Below are 15620 nucleotides of genomic sequence, written 5' to 3' on the forward strand. Positions count from 1 at the left end.
GTTTCCATGTATCATTTAATAGATGTAGCAGTAGCATATGACCATGTCTTCACAACATCATTCTCTTGGCCCAAATTCTTCATAAGAATATTTATCACACTAACACCACTTCACCAATATGCAACATAATCAACTGTTTGTAATAGTATGAGATATCAAATTCGTCATTCAAGAAATTCATCAACATAGTAAGCATCACCAAAGAAGCAAACATAATGCCAATAATGCATTCTTAGAAGCATAGAAAATGTCCCCTCTAAACCTGTGCCAACTGTTCACTATTAGATTTTATCATATGATTTCATGTATCGGTTAGGATATCAAAGAATCTTCATCAACTAGTCATCCATCAAGTCATCAAAAAAATTATACAAGCCAAAAATCAATTTCAAATTGTATCAACAGACTGTAACCTTCAGCCATAAGAACCAAAAAGCCAATTGATAATTGACTAATGCATATCAGAGCATTTTCCTAAGTCTTCCCCACTATTTCTTCATGAAACCAAAATATATGAAAATTTTCATTTCAGAACTCACGTATACCCGCAACGTTTCTTCATAAGATCCACGTACAGAAAGTGAAATACTGAAATTTCACACCTTCAGCTCCCCCTGAGTCTATTTTGTCTGTACATGTTTAATGTTACTTCACGAGAGACACTGTCAGTAGTATAAGAAGAAAGAAAATAAAAAATAACCATGGGAATCAATATGTGTTACTCCCCCTGTGATTACACATCATTGATCCTGAGGACCTAATAACCATCTTCTATTTCCATGAGGTCCAGTACCTCCCACCACTTCTGCAGTCAATGTTTGAAATATTCATGTAAGAATAAGAGACTGCAATAGGTGCCATATTTTTACTTTAAGTCTAAACTTTTCTCATATCTATGAGAATTTCGGTCTTCAAACACATATAATTTGTCTTGATTTCTCTATCCTCTTATTGTGATTTTTGCACTTACTTCATTCATAACTTTACACTTGGCTTATGTAAACAAAATTATTTTTACCTTGTTTCCCATTTCTCCTACACTTAGGATATTCTTCTTTAGCCCTTGAAGTCACAAAGAATCAATTGTTTCTCTTGTTTTATTACTTATGGCTTTACATTGTCCTAAAACTTTTGCTAAAGCAGTAGTTCCAAGAATAACATTACCATCATGGTTCTTCCTAAGAGACTCCATTTTACTCTTACCTCCAATCATGTGACGAGAACATCCACTATCTATGTACCATTCATCTTCATCTACAAATGAGCAGAGAGCAAGACAACACCTTATTTATTCTTCTATTTCTTTCTTATTGGTCGGTCCACCTTTTTTCAGATAATATGATATTAATGTTCTTATTCGGCTACTCACCATGTTTTTTGTGGTGATCCATAGACTCGTTCTTGCATTCTTTTGCTACATGCCCAAACTTGTTACAAGCATAACATCTTATATATTTCAGATTCCTTCTATTGTAATCAATGACTTTGTGACCAAACATATTGCAAGAAAAATAATATCCCTTAAAGTACCCGGAACCCGATAGTATTTCTACAAGATGGTTATTATCTTGAAACATTCTACTTCTGCAACTGGCTAGAACATGTCCAAAATAATGACATATAGAATATTCAACATTATTGAACAGAGGAGAAAATCGATTAACACTTCTCTAGTTAGGAGCAAATGGTTTCCTTCGCAGAATTTCTTTCCTTGGTTGATGATGAGGTTGAATTCTTATCTCATTGTTAAGAATTTCAGATTTTTCGTCAGAATTCCTTGCCTCAGCTTATGAGCTAGATTCACCTTTAACAGTTTCATGAAAACCAAGACCAGATTTAATGGAAGGAGACCTTTGACTACTAAGAATATTATCTAAAATCTTAGTACTATCTTGAAATCGTAAAGTTTTATCCTTTTATTCTAATTTAACTTTTAGGATATTTATCTCAACCTGATATTTCTTTTCATGCTTATTCAATATTTCTTCAATCTTTCTTCCTTCCTCTACTTGTTGTTTCAATTTGAGAATCTTTTCTTTCAACCCATTCTCTTGTTCTTCAAAAACTTGTAGATCTTCATTCTTCTTATTTGATTTTTCAATATATGCTCTTAGAGAGATGACCTCAGCTTCAAGACTTTCACAATATTGGTTAGATACCATACCAACATGATCTTTGTTATCATAAGCCTGCAACTTATCAATCTTTTTCAAAGAAAGATCAAGTTTTGTTCTAAGATCAACAAGTTCTTCTAACCTGTCTTCTTTTGAATCAGTAACTCCATTTGTCATTTTGGACACATTGTTAGATATAAGATTACCTATGAGATCTTCCTTTGGGACTTCTTCATGTATTTCTTGTAACTTATCCCATACTTTCTTTACAGTAGTATAATGCATAACCTTATTCAATATTGAATCAGATATGCTACAAAAGATGTTACTCAAAGACTTATTGTTCCTTTGCACTTCCTTGTATGATTGAGGAAAATTGGTGTAATAATTGTACACTAGATGATAAACATCGAGATTCATTAGATTTTGTTTCATATTTCCTTTCCATTGCTAATAATTATCTTTGTTTAACATAGGCCAATCTGCATTGTCCATTGATTTTAAATTGCCTTGATCTGCTGCTTCAAGAGACTTACTTTCACTTTTACCCATAAGTGCAAACTCAGTAGTTTCACTATCATCATCACTATCATTATTGCATAGACAAGAAAATGGATCACATCTTGAACAAAAATCCATACCTGATGATGCTTTGTCTTCTTCATTCTTGATCACTAGAAAGTGGTTTGCTCTTAGATTTGCATATTCGCTGACATTTGTAATTTTTATTGGATCTGATCTGTTCCTGTCAAAGTTTTCAATAAAGGTATCCTTTTGTTCTAGGGCATCAATTAAATTATCATCAGAGTCACCTTCTTCACCATTTGAAAGACCATCATTGTCTTAATGTGTATAAGAACTTCTCTTGTTTTCAAACCTCTTCCTATTTATTTTGGCAACTTCTTTTCATTTCTCATTATTTTCTTTATAGGCACACTTAGCAGAAACATGACCAACTCTAGCACAAGAAAAATATTTGAAAGGAAGCTTACCTCTGAATCTTCATGTATCCACTTGGAGTTTCTTTACAATGATTTCTTCTTCTTCTTCCAATACATAACCTGATTCTTCCTTTTATTTTTTGTTTGCAGTGGTTTTGAAGGTTGCTTCTCTCATATCTGAAAGACCACCTTTCTTCATCTCAAATGTTGTCAATATTCCATGGAGCTGATCAAGTGTAAGATTTTTTGGATCCTACATTTCTTCAATATCAGATACTTTGGATTCACACTTTGGAGTTAGAGATCCCAAAATATTTTCAATAATAAAGGAATCTTTTATTTCCTCACCCATATTTCTCATGAAATTCGGAACTTCGTATACTCTAAGAAAAAATACTTCAATTCTTTCATCATCATGCATTTTTAATGTCTCATACTGAATTCTGAATGTTTGAAATTTAGTACTTTTTACCTTGGTTTCTCCTTCATAAATTTGTATAATATTATTCCACATTCCCTTTGTTGTGTTCAGCTTCATTACCTTCACAAAATCGATCTCGACTAGACTTCGCAAGATGGAATCTACATACTTTGCACTGGTTTCATATTGTTTCTTTCTGACAGTGTTTGAAGGAGCAGAGGGCGGAAATTGATATCCACTTTCAAATATTTCTCATACATCAGCTCCTAGTGCCTACAAGCATGAACACCATGATTTAAGGAGGAAACCTAATGTGTGAAAAAACCACCTGTTGTTGTCATCTTTGTCTTATTTTTAATATAAAGAGAGTCTTTTACAATCTTGTACTACCACAAACTCATATCATTACGTAGGCACTCACCTACTGAAGGATACAACCTTCACTCATTTTCCAACTCCTACTAGAAGGGAGCTCCAAACCCTTGAATCTTGTATTGGCGTAAAGTTATACCAGTAGGTAGGCCCGAACCTACAGAAGGCTACAACCTTCGCTCATTCTCCAGTTGCTACTGGAAGGGAGATCCAAACCCCTAATATGATTTAACAACTACCACTAGAAGAAAGCTTCAACTCTCTCAACTCCGGGGACCATGATTCATAAATTTTCATACTGAATCCACCTGCTACAACACATCATAACTTGTAGGCCAAGTCTCATCAAATTTTCAGAATAGACACACTACCAAAATTTAAGATCAATATCATTCTTCACTTTAACTTAATCAATCAATCATTGAAACCCAATCAACTGAAACTAAACCAAAAACTCAACCAATTGTAACGAGATAAAACACCCTCGGGTGTGGGTTGAGAACCCTAACAGATTAAAGGGAATAAACCAACAAGAAGTAAAAAAGCAAGCAGTCCTAATGCTTAAACTACTAAAGTGGGATGAAGAGATAGTACCCATAGGTACTACGTTTGAGGATGTTCCCCTAGGGTCCAAACCTTCTGCTTCCTTCAATGCCTCAAAACCTACAACTCATTCCAGAAAAGCATTTATACTAGTAGTAGCTCAAAGCATGTTCAAGAGATGAATGTTAGATCATATAAGCATAGAGATATAAAACATGAGATCATACATAATTAGATCATAATATGAGTTAAAGCATAAATATCATCACATCAGGAAGAAGACAAAGCTTACTTATTGATGTATGCAAGGAATGTGGAAGAATACAACCTAATTTGACCACGTCTCCAAGTGAAACCTTCCTCTGGATCCGTTTAGGCCAAGCCTCAACAATCCTCTTCAAAATCCATACACCTAGATGCCATATAAAGAAGATGGACATCATTATGAGGAAACAAGGGTTTCCTATACCTGGGAGTGTAGAAAGCACAGGGATAAATCAGATTTGATCAGGAACCAATTGGATATAATATCAATGTCCTATCTTTCTCTCCCCTTAGGCCTTCCCATGAGGTGTATTTATATCACCCCAAAACTGTTGTTTTAGTTGTGATACAATTAGGTCATGGGCTCCTATAAGTGGGCTTCCAGTGTAACTTGTAAACACCACCCATAAAATAGTGATTTTATATTTTTTTAATATTTCAAACTATATACCCGAGTTGGGTATAACTGTACCTGTGTGTGCACGTGCTTTTTGAAGGGCGAAGTCACGTATGAAATTTAAAATAATTTTTTTTAGTAAATGGAACATGTTTAAAGGGAAAGGTCTACCCAAGGCCATTACTCAGAGCATCAAGTATACAAGGGTGATAAATGATGTTATAATAGATGCCCCCTAATATATGAGGCCAAAAGGGACACATGATTGCCAAAATGTATTAAGTGTATAGAAATAATCATGCGAGGACTTAGGAGGAGATCACCAAATACTAGCTTGCCAAACCAGTGGAAGAGATCAGAAAGGAAACTCATGTCTGAGGCGGGCATACCCATGCTCAGAGATAGTAAAGCACGTCCACATATAAAGTGTAGAGCAGATCCAATATGTATACAAGTACAAAGGAAACTGAGAAATACATTGTGGATCATCATATCATATCTGCAAAAGTACATATCAAGGACATGTCACAATATCACATATGAAATATTTGATCAATGATGCTGAAGGAGATATCTGATTACTAATGTCACATCACTGATCCTCAGAGTAGCAAGTCAAAAAGTGGAATAATGGTACTTCATGGAACTCAGGTGCCAACATATAAAATGTTGTTGTGATGATCTGCAACATTCAAGGTGGATGGTGTCACTGGCAGGAAATTGGGATAACTGACAAGTGAACCAAAAAATTTTGATGCAACCCGAGGCATTTACCGACTACCATGGTACATTTCTACACCATGGGAATAAATGAGTTGAGGTCGACCATGTGAGAAATCATTTTATTACTGGTCATTGATGTATACCATTAACAAACACGAGACAACTCATTGATAATGATGATGAGAGTCAAGGTATCCTAGTACAATCTAACAAGTGTAAATAAATGAGTTGAAGTCGAACACTTGAGATAATCTATCAATCAGGAGACATTGATGTATTCTCACAATTAATAGCGAAGGAGTCTGCCACTCATGACTACAAACCCTAAGGTACTGAAAAAGAACGCTAGACCTTATTCCCAACGCAATGAGTTGGATTTGATGTGAAAATATCTGCTGGAAGGAAGGTGTTAAGGCATCCCACATTAATCTAGTGCGAGCGTAACTCGTAGGCCAATCATTTGGAAGGAATAAGATGAGAAAAGATGAAGTAACCACACCGAAGCACATTTCTGGCGTACACAAGATGTGGTTAGCACACGACAGAAACCCTCTGAACCAACCAATAATGAAAGCTGACATAGAGGTGAGGAATCCACTAATAGGGTCAAATGGAAACCAAGGTACTACATCAATCCCAATGTGTGATAATGTAAGCTGGAATTGAACACAAGGGAAACCACTCAGTCAAAGACCCATGATACTGATCAATGCTGAGCACAAGGTCACCTATCAATGATGGAAATAGGGCCAAGGTGCGACTCTAGGCCTACTGTCAGAGCAATTTGTCAAATTCGATAAGAGAAAACTTTCCAGCAAGAAGTCAACGAAGAACTTCTTAACTAGTGTGAGAAAAGGACAAAATAATTGAGGTGATATTCAACATAACTCTGACATACCGGGTATGACCGATTGAAAATGAGTTAGGAGACATTTCAAAAAGGTCGACTCAAGTTTACTTCCCTTGAACAAAAGCATGAATCAAATGTGACTATATGGAAAAATATGATAACTTTGTATAAGTTTGTCATGCAGGAGGCATAAACAAACTCTCCATATGATTGGAAGAGATAACCAACTAGAGGAGTACTGACTCAATGACAAGGTTAAGACTCTCCTAAGTCAAACTAAATCCCATCCCGATGGAGGAAAGACTTGCTTTGAGTGCTTTGTTTAAGGGCAACACAACTGAACCTTGCTGCCATCAGTTATGGAAGTAAAGTCCCCTTCCCGCTCTTTTTCACAATAATTTTTTTTTGTCTTTTTCATATTTAAAAAGCCTGAAAAGGAATAAAAGAATGCCTATGGTACAATGGAAAGAATAAAAGATGCGCTAGTTCCTCAGAGTGGAACATTCCTATGCTCAATGCAAGGTGATGAAATTGATCAATGACACTCAAAGGAATGTTCTTTCCATGGGCATAAGGTTTCAAGTTGTAGAGGCTAAGTGATTGCAAGGTTGATTTTGCAAAAAGACATGGTTAAAAAGTGCCTTATACATGAACCCAAGTGAGGCCGACTTAATGCCAAAAGGTACAAATAGTCAACATGAAATTCAGCAGTACAACTCAACATGTGGGAGCCGCTAGGGTATAAAGCTAAAAAGATAAGGAAGAAGAATAAGAATGAAGATTCATCGCAAAAGTCATGGCATCACTAAAGAGGACTCCTGATCCTAATCAAACTTTGTAGCATAGGCAACATATAATAGCAAGGATCTAACTAGGAAGCCCATGTAAAGGATGGTTCTACCATCATGTCATGATTTTATAAATTGACGAGTGAAAATGGTTAAAGAATCATAACACAATGTGGTCGACCCTATGGAAACATATCACAGTATGGAGGTTAGAATTCATAATGCAACAGGAAATGTTATCTTCCCTAACCTATATGCCACTGACGAAAACGATACCTACTATGATGGGTTAGTGATCATGGAATCGAAGTGGTAAAAAATGTCTAAAAGTCTCAAATTCAACCTGAAAAACAAATTACCCTAGCACTCAAAGCCAAAAGGTCAAAAAGTTTGTAAAAAAAAATAAAAAATAAAAAAACATAAACATTACAAAAGTGGGGTTTTTAAAGTTTTCCAAATTACAACTTATAAATAGACCTTTTGACTTACCAAGCCTCATTTTTCTTTTAGATAATTGAGTGCAAGAGCTCTAGAGAAAAACCTGACAATCACAATCCACCAAATTTCTCAGCGAGAACAATTATCAATCTTCCAGGTAATCTCCTAATTTGATTTCTCAATGAAATTTCATGCATTTCAAGTATTTTTTCAATAATTTTACTGTAAGAAAATTATTTTTGGATTTTTACTCTGCTCATATGCGGGTTGGGTATATCAAAATCGTGTATTTGGAAGCCCTATATGCAACTATATATGAAGCGAACTTGCGTGCGCGTAGTCAAATATTCTAAATCACGGATTTTAATGGATCAAAATACTTGAAATTGTAGGATGACAATTACTTGGAGGGAACAAGAGCATAGTACAATAGATAATGAAGTTATGAATGATCCATTAGCACTAGATGCACTGAGAGGATGTGGATTGTTGAGTTTTTCAAAATGCCAAATATGAAAATAAATACAAGGTTGTTGGAAATGCTCGTCAACTACTAGGATCCAGAAGAAGATGCATTCATGATTGATCAGATGCCCCTTTGTATTGAAGAAAAGACATATACATCATTACTGGATTTTCCCGGAGAGGAGATCCAATCAGTTTGCAAGGGAATGCCGGAGGAAGACTTAATGTGGATGCTTACATTCGTATTTATTGCCCTAAAAACCCCGAGAAGGTAGGGACACATATCCCAATCAAGCATGTGGAGAGTCTACCCTTAAGAATTCTCCTTTTTACCATTGTGAGTGTAGCTGGATCAACCTCATTGCACTAAGCTTCTCATGTTATAATGAGCTTAGCAGTAGATTGCCTTACCATAGTTTTTGAGTGGTGCACAACCCTTCTAACCAACATGAAAAAACAACTTACTTCCATCAAGAAGAATAATACAAAACATTTTGGGTATGGTACTATTCTTTGTACTTTCTTCTTTTCATAGGGTTTATAATATTTATCCTAGGCTTTATTATGAATCCCTTTGGTTTACAATCATGGTCAACCATGGTCAGTTATGGTCCAATGTCACATTGTGCCAAAGATTGTCGCAATAAAAAAATCAACCATGGGCAACCATGGTCATCCATGGTCTAATGTCACATTGTGCCAAAGATTGTCTCAGTATGAAAAGCAACCATGGTAAACCATGGTATAATAGCGCATTGTGACAAAGACTGTCTTAGTATGAAAATAAACCATGGTCAACCATGTTTACTTTAGGGTTATAATATTTTGTCTCGGGGTTTTTATAGCTTGGGTTTAATTTTTTTTCCTTTGGGTTGTATATTATTCCCTTGGGTTTATAATCCATTTGGGTTTTAGTATTAATCCCTTGGGTTTTTATTCCCTTTGGTTTATAATATCAATCCCCTGGGTTTATTAATCTAAGAATTCATATTCCTAAGGTATAATATTATTAATAGGTTTATAACATTAATCTTTGGGTTTAATATAAATTCATTGGATTTATAATCATGATCAAGCATGGTCCAATGTCACATTGTGACAAATATTTTCTCAATATCAAAATCAACCATGGTCAAACATCACATTGTTACAAAATTGTCTGCATATGAAAACCAATCATGGTCAACCATGGTCCAGTTGTGAAAAAGATTGTCTCAACGTGAAAATCAACCATGGTCCACCATGATTCTTTATATTATACCTTGAATTTATAATATTGATCCCTTGTGTTTAATAGTAATTCCTTGGGTTTTTAATATCCAATGTCACATTGTGACAAATATAGTCTCAATATGAAAATCAACCATGGTAAACCATGATTATTATATGGTTTATAATCTTTACCTTGCTGTGTATATACCTTGAATTTATAATATTAATCTTTTGGGTTTAATATTATTCCTTGGGCTTCTAGTATAAATCCCTTGAGTTTAATTAATAAACAATATTTCCTTGGGTTTCTAGTATAAATCCCTTGAGTTTAATTAATAAACAATAATATATATATATATATATATATATATATATATATATATATATATATATATATATATATGAAATAATGAGAATAATTTGTTTATTATTGTTTTTATTTATTAATTAATTATGAATTAATTGATTGACAATAATTACTATAAATTATAATAAAAATCAATCTTTATTTAAAGAATAATAATGATAATTATTTTTTTATTATTATTATTTATTAATTAATTATTAGCAATAATTAATTAATTAATTAATAACTTATTTTTAATTAATAATTCATTAATTATTAAGCAATTACATATTAATTAATTACTAATTATTAAATATTAGTTAAATATTAATTTTTAATTCTTGATTTATTATTAAATAATTACTTATTATTAAATTATTAATTATTAACAATAACTAATATAAATATACTATAAATGTAATATTTAATTAACAATAATGAATATAAAATAATAATCATAATCATAATATTAAAATAGATATGTTTGTATTATTATTATTATTATTATTATCATTATATTTTTATCAATATGAATATTAATATTACATTTATACCATTAAGGTTTATCGACGTTTTTCAACCACATTCACTAATGTGGTTGTGGATGTGATTGATATACACCTTCAACGCATATTAACCACATTTTCTAATGTGGTTGTGCATGTAAAAATGTGGTTCTAGATGTTCGATGTATATTAATCACATTTCCTAATGTGTTTGTGCATGTGATTGATATACACCTTCGTGGTGCAGGCACCAATTGCATGCCCTTTAAAGAAATCCACACCTTAAAACAAAACCACACAAAAATACACTCAAAACTCATACTTTAATTAAAAGGAAAAATATTTACATGATTCATAATACGGGCATTTCTTCCCTTCTGCCATGGTTATAAGCTTACAATAAATTTATAGAAATGAATCTCAACTAAAAATTAGTTCTCAATCCTAAGGTGTCTCCTAAAATCTTCCCATATCCAAAAAACCCTCTCAAGATTTAATAATTATTTACATATCTCAGTTTATGGAGAATATCTCGAGTATTTTCCTCCAACTTTTAAACAAAATTTCTCCAAATATGTCGATGAGGAAGTCTCTCAATATTTCTAGAAATGATTTCAAATCAAACCCCTATCTCCATTAATTTCTATGAAAATATCTCAATTAAAAATTACAATATTAATGCTTTTTTTCTTAAAAATAAAATTCATGAAAAACCAATTTGAGAGCTAATTCCCCTGCATTAGACTCCCCAAATAGAAAAATTTTGTGGCCTCCTAACCATGAGTCATTGTTTTCATGTCCTCCTTGATCCCATATATAATTTTGTTGTTGATCATCAACTTTGTCATGTTATTGTCCTTATGTATCCACTTCTCGAGCTTTACTGTAACTCCACTCCTTTTCTCATTGCAAAGCATTTTTCTTCACCGTGCTTATGCTCACCATTTCAAGAGGAATTTTCCTAACCACGAAAACCATCAAAAGAAGAATATATAACCATACCAGTATACCTTCACTCTTATCCCATGCTTGTAAACTTGTTTCCTAACCTCTTTGCTTTGCTTAAATGTGCTGATTGAAATTTGTCTCGATGTTCCCACTGAATTCTTCAACCTTTAGATTTACTGCATCTTTCTTCACAACAACTTTTAGAAGTTGTTCATCCTCACATTCTATCTTTGGTTCATTATCCCTGATGAGAATTCCATTCAAGTATTGTTTTTCATCTCTGCTAAGAACAAAATTTGGACTTTGTTCTCTTTCTTCATCTTTCTCAATCTTTATGACTGTTTCAAAAGATTTTTCATCACTTGTATCAAAAACTAAAATCACACACATATTGCCGGATTTAAAAACGTAAGGATCTTTAGCCTCATTTGATGTCTTAAACATCAAATCTCCATCAACATCGTCATCCTCTCCAAGAATTTATTCTTTCTCTAGTTCACCTGCTTCCTCATACTTAGCTGCTCTGAGTTTTTCCTTCAACCTGTATCTCACCTCTATCTATGTTTCTTGGCCCATAATATTTCAACATGTCACTTAATTCTTTGCCTTAGGTTCCACCCATACTTCTGGTTTTCCTAATTCTGTTGTAGTAGCTTCTCAAGCACTTTTAATTGTGCCTTCATCTCAATCATTTCTTTCTGAAATTCCTCATTAGTCATTTTCCCAATGGCAATTGCTTCAACATCTTTGTGGCTTCGATCAGAACTCTTCAAATGACTTCCCATAGTCATGTTCATCTTCCCCTTTTGGGAGCTTCCCGCTTCCCATTGTGACCTGCAAATTACCTTTACAATAGTAGACCTCTTTCCTCTACACATGCCTCACCAAGCTCCTCCTCTTAGCTCAGACTATTGACATTTTTGGTCCCCTCCCCTATAATCCCTTTTGAGAACTCCTTTCTCTTTAGGTTTTTGCAATCACTCTTTTTCCTCTATCACAACCACACTAGTTTTCATAATTCTTTCCACAGTTTTGTCATTTGCTACTAACTGTGCATAAATATCTTGTTAAGAAAAAAAGATCAATTACCTATGAGATCTCAATAGGTCTACTCCTCAATTCTTTGCATAAGCTTCTTTATCACCATTATTGGAAAATGTAATTCCTACTTGTCTAAGTTGTGACTTTCTATGTAAAGAAGTCTATTCATATTCTTTAGGGTTGTTATATCTAGATGTTCCTAGATTGGTGTGTAGTTGAGATATTCTCTCAACCAAGTGATTGTGTGTCCAAAATAGTCTACCTATCTTGAGATAGCACTAAATGTATTTATATCTAACCTTATTTTATGTGAAAAGAAAATATAGTGTGCACTATTAAAATTTAAGTTGGTATAGGAGCCCATTTGGGCCTATTCCTTGGCCCCTCCTAGGCAGAGGGAAATAATGTGTTTGATGAGTATTTGTTTGTCTGTCATTTTCTTGTTTTCCCATCCTTTGTTGTTGCAGTGCAGCTAGAGACAGTATGTGCTAACTGATTATGTCTATGTTGTATGGACTTGTTTATTGACTGAGGAGATCTGCAATGTTGTTGAACTTTTATGTGCACAGTGCCAATCCGAACTGATCGATAGTGGAGGTTGAGTCAGCATTATGTAGGTGTAGATCACTGGTACATGGGGATCAGATCAGTGTTGTTGAAGGAAATGAGTGTGTGTTGCGTTTGACCTGTTTGTGTGCTGATGTGTGAGCATCACCGGATTGGGATTCAGATCGCTGGATCCAGGTGCGAAGGCTGCAGGAGGACTTTGGTTCCTCTGCACTGACATGGGTGTCATTGTGAAGATAGCGGAGGAAACCATTGATTGGATTGGTGTGTTGTTAATCAGAGAAGGCAGTTGGAGTAAGTGCCTTTCTCCTACGTAATCTGCTGGTTGAGAGGCGATGGGTTCGATTTGCAGCACGACCTTCGATTCACGGGCATCGCAAAATTTTTTTAGGCCAAGAGACTAGTAATCGTGGTTGATCACTAGTGTGGTAAGGGTTGTTGATTGTTGGTGTGAGAGTCCGATCTATCGACCCGCAGTGGAAGTGTGGTTGCGAAGAAGGCCTGGCAAATTGGCCTCAGTAGTGCATGTTGTGGCAGCGGAGGTTAAGTAGATGGATTTCCGGTGGTAGGAGATCGTGGAAATCAGATCTGTGGCTTTATCATGGAGATCCGACCAGTGACTGGTGCACTGTGGACACTGTCTATTTCATGTTTTAAGAGCATTTGGAGAGCGTTGTGCCGAGGATGCAAATGCTGGAGTCTACAGGTTTTCCGCTTGGAGTTGGCTCTCCATTTGGCGAAGAGAGTGGGAAGGAAGAGCTCACTGTTGCCAAGGCATACGAAAGTTATGGTGACTGGAAATTTAAAATTTTGTTTTGGCAATGCCACATCCTGTTGGGAGATGGCTTGGATCTCTTGGTGCAGCACCTATGTATATTTTGTGGGTTTTTTACATCGTCTCTTACGGATTGGGGATTTATGTCTAAATCTTCTTATAAGGTTTTTATCTCCTCAAGTTGACCTTGAGTTGCAAGGGATGGACGCGGTTTCTTTGCCAACTAAGGGTTTGTATGAGTTCAAGCACTTCATACGCAGGCTCCCTGAATTTAAATTCTGGTATTGTATAACAAAGGCATTATGTATTGCTTTTGTGATGACATTTTTTTTCAATATTTGATGTCCTTGTATTTTGGCCAATATTATTATGTTACTAGGTGTTTCTTTTTATGCATACAATGAAGCGCCAAATACTACACATGATGCACAAGTTGCTGTCACGAAAGAGTTGGTAGCTCCACTCAGATTAGTTCAGATTGATTGATTGATTGGTCACATTGAAAATCATAAAGCATTAGAAATAATGTTTGACTGCTCTTGTCACAAAGCAACTTTTGGGTTTGGATATTGGAAGCATTCTGGAGGTCATCATCTGTTTCCCATTCTTAAGCCAGGGAGCATGGAGAACTGCGGTGATTTGTTCAATTTACAAAACTTGAATAGGACTGTGGTGATTTGTTTGATTTTCAAAACTTGAAGATGATCGAGCTACACAAAATCTAAATTGGTAGCTGGAAATTGTTGGTTGAATCATAAAGGTGCCAGTAGTGTCTAATCAAGTTGAATGCAGGATTTTGGGGCTAATGCTACCGATTTTCACAGTATGTATGTTGTGTCATGGTATTTTTGGTTATTATTGAAGTGATATTAGTCTGACCAACTATTGTCGCAATTTTGAGTGTGTGTTGGAACTAGTCATTCCAACAATACACAAATTTGTAATATATGATGAAGAAACAAGACTAGAGATGGCGTTAGGAGAGCTGCATCAAAGATTAAATGATGATGGACAACAAAGTGAAATTTTGTCAAATTTTCTGGAATAGACTCACGACGATGATGTATTATGAGTCACACATTGTAATTGTAGCAAATCTACATGTTATTTTTTTCTAATGGTTAATTGTGGTCCTTGAAATGTTTTATGTACCTTTTGTAAGAGCCAAAGAGGCATGCATGCCCTTTGTTATGAGTTCCATCTGTTAAAGATTTTTAACACCTTGGAAGAGTGTGTCCTACGGGATGGATACACTTGGGTGGGTCAAATTGGTTTTAGACTCCATGAGGTGAAGTTTTATATTTATGGGGAGTTCATCAAGAGATTGGATGAACCATGTATGTGAAAGACTTCCTAGTAGACTGGCGATTGCAGTGGTTGGGAACCCATGCATTCTGGTAGATGTTTGTTCCTTTATATGGACATCAACAATTGCATGAACAAGGTACAAGGTGTAATTACCAGACTGGACCAAATGTAGAACTTGCATATTGATATCGAGACAAGTAGTCGTTAAGGGGGAGCGTTGGAAAATTTAATTCATGCTTGTCTCACTTGTGACTTTCCATGTAAAGGAGTTTGTTCCTATTCTTTAGGGTTGTTATATCTATATATTCCTAGACTGGTGTGTGGTTAAGATATTCTCTCAACCAGGTGATTGTGTGTCTAATATAGTCTACCTACCTTGAGACAATACTAAATGTATCTATATGTAAACTTATTTGAAGTGAAAAGATAATATAATGCACATTATCAAAATTTACGTCACAGCCTTGTGCATATTTACATCTATAGGATGTGAACTTTCCACTATAGATTCATCTCCAAATTAACACATTCAACTTCAACCAATAACAATTAACCAGATTCAATTCCACACCCGCCTACTACTTCTTCCCTCCTTCAATCC

Source organism: Pinus tabuliformis, chromosome 9 (genome assembly GCF_031772625.1).
Source record: "Pinus tabuliformis cultivar Carrire ecotype Pingquan chromosome 9, CPIR1, whole genome shotgun sequence".
NCBI lineage: Eukaryota > Viridiplantae > Streptophyta > Pinopsida > Pinales > Pinaceae > Pinus > Pinus tabuliformis.